General features: G+C 41.9%; 2 pseudogenes; both read left to right on the forward strand.

Moving 5' to 3' along the window:
* The first annotated feature begins 1424 nt into the window (after positions 1-1424).
* LOC127664290 (uncharacterized) lies at positions 1425-1545 on the forward strand (annotated as a pseudogene).
* Positions 1546-2711: 1166 nt separating this feature from the next.
* LOC127664224 (E3 ubiquitin-protein ligase RBX1-like) lies at positions 2712-3194 on the forward strand (annotated as a pseudogene).
* Positions 3195-10359: the final 7165 nt, after the last annotated feature.

Genomic DNA, 10359 nt, shown 5'->3' on the forward strand with positions numbered 1-10359 from the left:
CTAGCTAGGATCCAGAACTATATAAATGGAGAAAGAGAACTGAGTGGCAGCATGCCTATCGATTTCTGTTTCCTGATTATGGGCAGGATACCACCAGCTACTTCATTGTCCTGCTGACTGAAGTCCCTACCATACTAGACTCTGTATATCCCTTTCTTTTGTCAGAGTGTCTTATCACAGCAACAGAAAGAGACTAAAATACCCTAGATGATTTTTTTTCTACATATTTTTGTTGATTCTTTGGAAATTTCACACCATGCACCCTGATCACTTCCCAGTCCTTCCATGTCCACCCCCACCCCTACTTTTTACCCTGTTCCCCGAAAAAAATTAAAAATAAAAACAAATTTTAAAAAAATAGAAAAAAAAACAGGTTTAATCTGCGGTGTCTGTACTAACTAGATCATGGTCAAATTCTCAGTGTCCTTGTCCCGTAAATAGAACTGAATTCTTCCATTCCCGAACCCCTGCCAGAAGCCATCAATTATAGAAAGCTAACTTCTGGATCCTTAATGCTTTTTTTTTTTTTTTAAGAATTCTCTTCCATAGCTTTCTGTTTAGGCTGTTACTTTTGGGGTGGGGATGGGTGAGGTTAGGGGTTGTCACAGAAGCCTTCCGTGTCTCTCTTTACCAACTGTGCATCTGCAGTCTTTCATATCATTGCAAAAGTAACCTCCGTGCTCCTTACAACCAGTGGGAACACGGAGGAGGAGCTTCCTTGGTGAGCTTCCACTGCCTATCTCTTGGATGACTTTTTAAAATAAGTTTTATTTATTTATTTATTTATTTATATTTAATGTATGTGAGTACACTGTAGCTGTCTTCAGACACACCAGAAGAGGGCATCGGATCCTCATTACAGATGGTTGTGAGCCACCATGTGCTTGCTGGAAATTGAACTCAGGACCTCTAGAAGAGCAGTCAGTGCTCTTAACCTCTGAGCCATCTCTCCATACTACCCAGGTCACTGCCTCAATTAAAGACCTTTTCTGTTAAGATACATGATACACACTTTCGGGTTTGCCTCCTAGGAATCTTCAAATTGCATCATCTATATCTCCAAATCTCTCTCCACACACACACACACATACCCCATGAACATCTGCTCTGCTCATCCCCGTCCTGAATCTGTCTCCTGGCCCCGGATACCAGGCAGACTTCACCCCTCTGTTATCATCTGGGTAAGCGTCTCCTGCCAGTGTCCAGAGCAGTGCCAAGCCAGTCTATGAAGGCTTCGTCCCTGACATTCCATAGCATTTCCGTTTGCCATTCGGTTGGATGTGCAGCTGGAAACTCATCTACCTCCTGACTAATGTACACACCTGGAAGTATAGACCTGTAATCCCAGTACTGGGGAAGCAGAGGCAAGAGGATCCCATCGAGAGCTCTGGATCGTTCTCGGACACGTAGAGAAGTCATTGCCAAAGACTATACTTTCAGGGATCATTTCTATAGTTTGTTACTAGAGAAGTTTCTCTGACTGTGTAGAGAAATCATTGCCAGCCTCTGTGAGTTTTGTGTAGTAGGTTTGCTCTAAGAAGAGGCAGGATGCAGGTGTGTTATTTTCTTCCCTATTCCCTTTGTGACCCTCCACATTGTGCTGAATTTCCACTCCACATCTCCCATTTTAAGACCCCCCTTTCTCTATTTCTCTTCAGTCCAGTCAGCCAACATCTATTGAGCACCTACTGTGTGTAAGTCACGATGGAAAGCACTGGTTTCCTGACTTCTCAATGGAGGGAATGTATTGTTAGGAATTACAGATAGCCGGGCTGTGGTGGTGCACACCTTTAATCCCAACACTTGGGAAGCAGAGGCAGGCGGATTTCTGAGTTCGAGACCAGCCTGGTCTACAGAGTGAGCTCCAGGACAGCCAGGGCTACACAGAGAAACCCTGTCTCGAAAAACAAAACAAAACAAAACAAAAAAAAAGGAATTAATTACAGGTAAATCTCCAAAACTGCACAGCTCTGAAGTCTGATAACAAATACCTTAGGTGAAGACTGGAAGGTTAACCAGCCTGTAAAAGCTTATCAGATACGTTTGCAGAGCGGGAGGCTTTGAGTGCATTGTGTCGACGCTAACATCCTGTTGCACAAGGAAAACAAACCCGGAGATGAGTGTAGCAAGCACACAAACCTTAGTCTTTCCCCCTCCTCCGCTAGCTGCAGAGTGACCAGATTTAACAATGGCTGCGGCTTTACATACCCTGTGGTGTCGCAGTTCTGAGCTGCCATCTAGTGGCTCCTACGTGACTGTTCTAACCAGTCTGTAAAGGGAAACTTGATTTCAGCTTGATGCCACAGCCCCTTTGCCCCCTACTGCTCCTTCTACACTCCCTGAAATCTAGGAGCAATGCAGCTCATATACAACAGAAGAAATAGGTGCTCCTTTCTGAAGCATCGCTAGATTTCCTGTAAGAATCGTGAAAACGGGTTATGATACTTCATATCTCTCAAGAAAACAAGATTTCCCAAGATTTCCAAAGCCAAGGCAGAGGTACACATACTTACAACTTCCCAATTACCATTGAATTTGCATTTTGAAGGCTCATTATTTCACAGTTAATTCCATGTGCAGTTATTGAGCAGCTAGCTGTGAGCCAACCTCATCATGAAATCATGTGACAAGTATGGTCATAGAGCAGTGTTTTCTAGAAATATCCAGGCTGAGGCTCAACCAGAAAGTCAAGAGGCGAGCGTGTTTCCAAAATGGCGGCAGCGATGGATGTGGATACCCCCAGCGGCACCAGCGGCGCCGGCAAAGAATCGCTTTGAAGTTAAAAAGTGGAATGCAGCCGGGAGATGGTGGTGGCGTATGCCTTTAATCTCAGCACTTGGGAGGCAGAGGCAGGCAGGTTTCTTAGTTTGAGGCCAACCTGGTCTACAGAGTGAGGATAGCTACACAGAGAAACCCTATCTCAAAACAAAAAACAAACAAAAAACAAAAAACAAACAAAGCCAAATGGAATGCAGTAGCCCTCTGGGCTTGGGATATTGTGGTTGATAACTGTGCCATCTGCAGGAACCACATTATGAATCTTTGTATCGAACGTCAGGCCAACCAGGCGTCAGCTACTTCCGAAGAGTGTCCGATTGCATGGAGTCTGTAACCTTCCTTTTCATTTCCACTACATCTCTCGATGGCTCAGAACGAGGCAGGTGTGACTGTTGGACAACAGAGAGTGGGAATAGAACCATGGTTCTCTTTCTTTTTTTTTTTTTTTTTTTTTTTTTTTGTCTTTGGAGTTTGGTGTTCCCGCAGCCATATTGTATTTTGGGTCAAAGCCTTTAACCACGAGGTGGTTGCTGTCTCGTGTATGTGGAAAGAGTGATCTGAAAGGAGCCTCTTCAGAGCCAGGAAGCCAGCCTCAAAAGTGCACTGTTCTTGACGACTTGCCCTGTGGCTTTATCGTCCCACAAGAAAGCAAGAAACCTGTGAAAGTCTGGAAGCGCCGGTCAGACTCTGCCTTCCCTCAGCAGTAGCAGCAGCAGGAATGAGGAAGGACGTGGCGGCCTTGAACCAGCGAGGTCTGCTCTGGGCTTTTGTCTCATGACGGGGGTCTAAGGACGAGTGAATGGCATCAAGTGGACACAGAAAGACTTTGCAAACTTTAAACACTGCATTCACTCATTGTGAATGACACGTGGCAATCTCTAGAACAAAACTTGACCAAAAAAAATCGTACTATGTAATCTCGGCTGGCAATAGAGTGATCTTAAAATCAACTTGAAAACTGATGTTTGAGTCGTTTGAGTATATGCCTGCAATCCCAAGTACTTGGGAATTAGGTAGAAGGTCTAGAAGACCTTGTTTCTAAAACAGAAATTCTAGTTTGGGTTCTAGGGGGCGCTGTGGCTCAGCTGTAAGGCCCTGTGTTCAATTGCTGGCATTAAATAAATAAATAAATAAATATTGGAACTAAATTAACTAGAGCTCGTTTCCTTGGACCATGCTGACCAGGGAAGGCGCAGTCAGCCGATGCTGATTTGGTGGCTGTATTCTGCTGAGACACCATTTCTGGTGCTGTGGTTTTCATGTATGTAGTTAACAGATCCTACAAAGGTCCTGTAGTCTTTTGGGGGAGTTTTCCTTTCAGCAGTGCCACTGCAGGTGAAAGCAATAGCCAGATAAAGCAGGTCTGAGACTCCAACTGTCTTCTGTTGTCAAACAGAAAAAGATTGCAAAAATGTGAAACAATGCTGTCATTATTCTTATTTTCAAGGTTAATTTTTAATAAAAATATTTATATGAAAAAATAAAATAAAAAATAAGAAAAAGAAAGAAAATCAACAGGCCAATGATGGGAGTAGGATAGATAGATCTTCAGGGAAAGGGGAATGTTAGACTACTTTGGTGATAAAGCAGATTCACTCTCTCTTTCTCTCTCTCCATCTTTCTCATCTCTCTCTCTCTGTGTGTCTCTCTATCTCTCTGGTCTCTCTCTCTGTTTGTCTCTGTCTCTGTCTCTCCCTCTCTCTTTCTCTCCTGGAACTCTGTTCCAAGCTCCACAAATCCATGCTTATTTCAGGAATGCAGTCTGGAATGAGGAAGGAGTCACATACTCAGGTGACTTCTTGTAAATAAAGGAACCAAACACTGGGCAAGTAGGCTGGACTTCTGGGTTGGACAGAGGAAGAGAGGAGGCAGGAATGAGATAGGGATTTCCGGACAGGGACAGGGAGGGGACAAAATGTAGCTACTAGTGTTCCCCAGTTTAGATGGTGAATCTACCAGGATTTGCCACCAGAGGATTTAGATTTAATGTGGCTTTCAAGATTAGAATTCTAGTTGATGCACCCAGAGACCGAGATACCATTGTTTCTGAACTAAATTTGTGTGGTGTTTTCCTTCAGGCCATGGCTCCACTGGTTTGAGAAAGGCACAGCGGCCAAGCGTGGGTTTGCCGGAAGTGAACCACAAAAGGCCGTGGGAGTTCTGAAGCATGGAGCTGGCGTGGTAGCAACCCCACCAGTGGGAACTTAGAGGGCTGGGCAGATAGATTTCGGTGCTCTGAGTCGGAGACTCCACAAGATGAGAGCAGGCCGGCCACTGCCCACCACTGCCTGGCCAGCCAGCCCACTGGTGCCTTGCCATCAATAGTGTGGATTCATATTATTTCCCGAAATAGTGGCTATACAACTGCTATGACATAAGCTTCTGAGACTCAATGCCATTTCAAAACACCAAATGCCAGAAAGCATCTAACCTTGTGGTCTTAGGGCCCAAGAATCCCTGAAGAATGTAAAGGCAAAGAGTTTATTCTGCAGAAATCACCAGCATGTAGAGTCAACCATTCAACAAAATGGCAACAGCTCAAGGAGCTCATGGGCCCCTTTTATGCAGGGGAATTTTACAGGATTAGATAACCTTTAATGTGATTGGCAGGGGACAAGGCAGTGACATTAGTATAATTTTGATCGGCTGCTATTAGTTCTATTGTATTTGGTGAGACCTTGAAGAACTGAGGAAACCAGCTCCGTTCTGGTCTTATCTCCTCTAGCCAGGCGTTTCAGAAGCTGGCTCGGCACTGAAGCCACCCTCCCTAGTTCAGAATCATCACTGACTAAAGACCCCTTGTCAGTGGCTCACTCCAAGGAGCCCAACTGCCTTCCTGGGGAACTGAAAATTTATTCCCAAATTTTCCTGACCTCTCATGGGGCTAAAAAGATCTACAATGCAAAGCTGGAGAGGTGGCTCAGTGGTTAGGAGCAGTGACTGCTCATCTAGAGGTCCTAAGTTCAATTCCCAACAAGCACATGGTGGTTCACAACCATCTGTAATAGCGTCTGATACCCCATTCTGGTGTCTGAAGACAGCAACAGGGTACTCATAAAATTAAATAGAGCCACAATACTGTCCCATTCTTACACCCCCCCCCCCAAAAAAACGGGGTTTCTCTGTGTAGCCCTGGATGTCCTGGAACTCACTCTGCAGACCAGGCTGGCCTTGAACTCAGAAATCTACCTGCCTCTGCCTCTCAAGTACTGGGATTAAAGGTGTGTACCACCAACGCCTGGCAAGACTTTCATTTCACTATAAGGCAGGACCTCACCCCCAGCTATTCAAAACACAGGCCCAGTAAAAAAATATATATAAGGCCCTGGCTCAGAAAGACATACACAGCATGTTTCCATGCTGTGGAACTTAGCTTCTGTTTGTGTGGAAGTGAACGTAAATACCAAGGAACCAGAAAGGGGTAATGAGGCTTTAAGTAAAACACACATGACAAGAATACTGGTGGTGGAAGAGTTTAAGTGTGGGTTAGGGCGGAGGAAGGGAGAGGTTCTTCAAAACAGTATGTATGAAAATGCCAAATAGCTGAAGGACCTTTTGTTCCCATTGAGGTTGGGTGACATTGTTTTACAACTTATTTTTACTCTTAGTATTTATACAGCTTTATTATGTAAATGTAAAACAAAACAAAACCAGGAAACAAGAGGATTCAAGCCATACCTACCAAATGGTTTGAAAACTTGAGACTTGTTACCAAGATGTCTCAGCTGGTAGAACGTGCTTGTCCTGCAAGTCTGATGACCTGAATTTGATCACTGGAACTCACAGTGGAAGAGGAGACTCCTGAAAGTTGTCCTCTCCTCTCCAGATCCACAGCACTCACTCATGCACGCAGAGAGGCAGAGAGAGAGAAACACCAAAGCATTGTCAAGCCATCTGCACCTTTCTTCAACCAGCTAGTTTTTGGTTTTTCATTATATACAGCATCCCCAAAGCTAAGAGACTGCCTGTGCAAGGAAATGTCCTCAAACACAAACACTTTAGTTAGATGTTATGGAATGTACCAGTATTCAAGAGGTTGGGACAGGATTCAAGCTCTAGTTAGCCTGGGCTACAGAGGAAGATCTTGTGAAGAAAGTGAAACTTATAAGGCTCCACAGTTCTAATCTGAGCAGAAGACAAGTTATTACCCGGAGATACACGAACACACAAATACAAAAAAAAAAAAAAAGCCAAAACACATGCTGTGCATGTCACCCACGCTTTTATTCACTTCTTGGATAGTGGTCATGTCTCCATCAATGTCCCATGGATGGACTTGTAATATCCTTGCTCACATCCAGTGTCTCTTGCTCCACCTCCTTCCATTTAATAGTAATTCAACTAATCATGTGTCTTGTATCCACTCTCCCTTGCCTTATACCCTACTCATCTTCAACTATACAGTATCTTTTCTCTATCATATGGATAGATGAGGAAGGCCTTGATTCTCCTGTCTCCATCTCTCAATTGCTTCCATGACCATTACTTTTTTTTTTCTTGTGCATGGAGACTGCACCACTCATGTCTGAAACCTGCTGAGGCAAGTGGGAACATCAGATGCCCTGAAACTAGAGTTGCAGGTGACTGTTGGCTGACATGTGGGTGCTGGGGAATTGAACCCTGATCCTCTGGAAAAGCAGCCATTTGTCTATACACAAGCATGCAGTTTTTAAAAACTAGACTGTCTTCAAACTCCTAAGTCTCTCTGCTTTTCAAAGGCAGGATCTCGAGAACAGGATGGTCTCCACCTCCCCAGTAATGGGATTGGCCATGCACCACTATGACCAGGAAATAGAGTCTAATACACTTAGTAAGAGGCTAAGAGAGGATCTAGCTCCCGCTGTTCTTGCCACTGCAGCAATCCCGTGCCCGAGCTTCCCCAGAACTCATTACCACACTCTCAAGGATGCCTTATAGAGGAGTTGAAAGTACCCTAGCTGTAGAGCATTTGCTTCAGTGTCCAGAACAAGATCAGAAACATACTGGTTTGTACCTTAGCAGGATTGGCATACAAACATTATCATTTACTAGTGAGGATAGTGTGGATGGCCTCTCTCAAGCCCATAACAGGCAAGTGCTACTAGGTGCGGCAAGCTGTTCATTCCCCTTTCACAAGGCCCTTATAACTGTCATTAAAAAAATTAAAATAATGGTGTGTTTGCTTGCCACACTACTGTGGAGGTCAGGGAACCACTCTGTGGAAGTTAATTTTCCTTCTAGTATATGGTTCCAAGGGATCAAACTAGTTGCAAAGCTTCATCAGCAAGTACTTTGAGTCACATCCCTGACCAGAGCTCTATCTTTTAAAATAGACTGTATGTGTTTTGCCTGTATGTATAACATCTACAGATGCCCTGGAACTAGAGTCACGGATGGAGATGAACCCCCTTGAGTCCTGGGATCCAAGTGCCCCATGGTCCCAACTACTGAGCCATCTCTCCAGCTCTCAATGCACAACCTATTATGCTTTGTTTCCATTCTCTGCCCAATCATGTACTGTAGAACTGAAACCACAAAATAGGTATAAATGTGCAATATATCCACCTCCACTACAAACTGTACATGGATCTTTGGGTGTTTTCTAGGACACATTTTTTTCTACATAAGCTACAATAGCATTCTTTTTGATGGGCGTCTATTTGAATATAAGATCTACAATTCCTATAGAAGGGATGGTTCACTGAAGACAGATACTTACCAAAAGCAACCCAATACAGAGATGCAAAATATTCTTAGAGCCCTATCTTGACCTTAGCTGATTTCTCCACATTAAAGGTATCAACTAGCTGAGTTTTTGCTTGAATGCTAACAGGACTTGAAATATCTTGCTGAATGGACACTTTATGAAATGGCTTTATGCGGATGGTTAGCATTGGAAATACATAAAAACAAAATCTTACACCCAATGTATATAAAATTTCAACCCAAAGTACAGTGGTAATATGAGCACTTAACAGCCTGACAACCTTTTCAAGTGAAAATAATGGAAAATCTCCTACATGTTTTGCAGGGTCTTATGAGACCTAAAAATGTTTGTCTGAGGGCAAATTTTAATTAAGACACACAAGTAGGAGAAAACTATTTTTAATTAAAATATAAAGCAATTATACATCCCAATTAACACTGTATTTGTGGACATAAACTAAACTAAGTTGAGTAAGTGGCTTTCCTAACTGGTACTGTGAAACTGGTGTATCAGCATATTGCTATACATCTCTCCTTTATCCTGATAGCTACTAAGCAAGACTATTGAGGACCCCCCCCCCCATGAATTAAATTGTAAAGTCAATCCTTGTTCTTATTCCACTGACAGAAGGAGAATTTAAAAGTTTTTTCCATATTCAAGAAGTTACTAATGCAAAAAAAAAGGATACTTCTCATGAAAAAATATACTAATATAACTTATCCACAAGACTTCCAAACAGAATTCCAAAATGATCTCTAGTACAAGTTTCCCTTTAGGTTTGTACATCCCAGGATGATTTAGGAACACATTGGCTAAATAAAACTTTAAAAGCATCCAAGTTATTGCTTTAAACTGGAGAACTATGGACATCAGTCTCCTTTTAAAGAGTTCATTATATAGATGTTCCTAGAATTATATTCTTGTATGTCAACTCAAAGCGCTAGAAAACACAGTAAATGTCATGCTGAAGAAACAACAGAAAAAAGGCATTAAGATGTATGGCTTTCTTGTGAGTCTATATTACTAAACATAAATAAAATCATTACTGCTTAACTGAAAAAGGTTTTTACAAAACTGCACATCCAAAATTAACATTTTTATTAAATCAAGTTAAAAAATGTTCATTGTAGAAAAGTCAACAAGGGTATTAAGAAAATCAAAATATACCTTTTTTACAATATATGTATATATTAGCAGCAAACTACTTCAGAGATTTTCTTTTGCGTTTAGTTATTTTAAAGAAAGCATAACAGTGTTATGTTAGCGTGGAATGTCAGACTTCCCCTTCACCCTTTATTCTTTGACTTGGCCTTCTCTACAATACTTTATACCGAAGATTAAGAACAAACTTTGTTTTGACTAAAATGTAGTGAAACAATAGCTGGTAAAATCTCACTGCACATCAGCTATGCACCATTTTCACACATAACAAGGGAGCACCATTGAACACATTTTTCAGATGTAATAACAGCCAACTGTACCATGTAATATTTGGCTTACTGTTTTAAAAACTTGGTAAAATACAAAATTTTAAACAAATGAGATAAATACTTCAATCCTATATTGCTTGTCCATTATTAAAACTCTTTTAATAGAAATTCTATACATAACCTGACAAACTCTAGGCAAAGATATATATATACGTGTATATATACATGCAAACGTCTATGTACATATCCACATACATCCTCAACTTTGGATTTTTAAAAAAACTAATTGAATGTATCATTCACTGGCTGAAAAGTTTCAGCAGCTAGTGAGAAATACTGACTACAAAGAACTGTTTTATAACATTTAGATTTACAAATTACTCACCCTAGATTGAAATAACAAACCACCAAAAAAAAACTTTTCTCCTGATGTTCTTCTAATAGCAAAAGAAGAAACATTTGTAC

This window comes from Apodemus sylvaticus, chromosome 13 (assembly GCF_947179515.1).
Source record: "Apodemus sylvaticus chromosome 13, mApoSyl1.1, whole genome shotgun sequence".
Classification (NCBI taxonomy): domain Eukaryota; kingdom Metazoa; phylum Chordata; class Mammalia; order Rodentia; family Muridae; genus Apodemus; species Apodemus sylvaticus.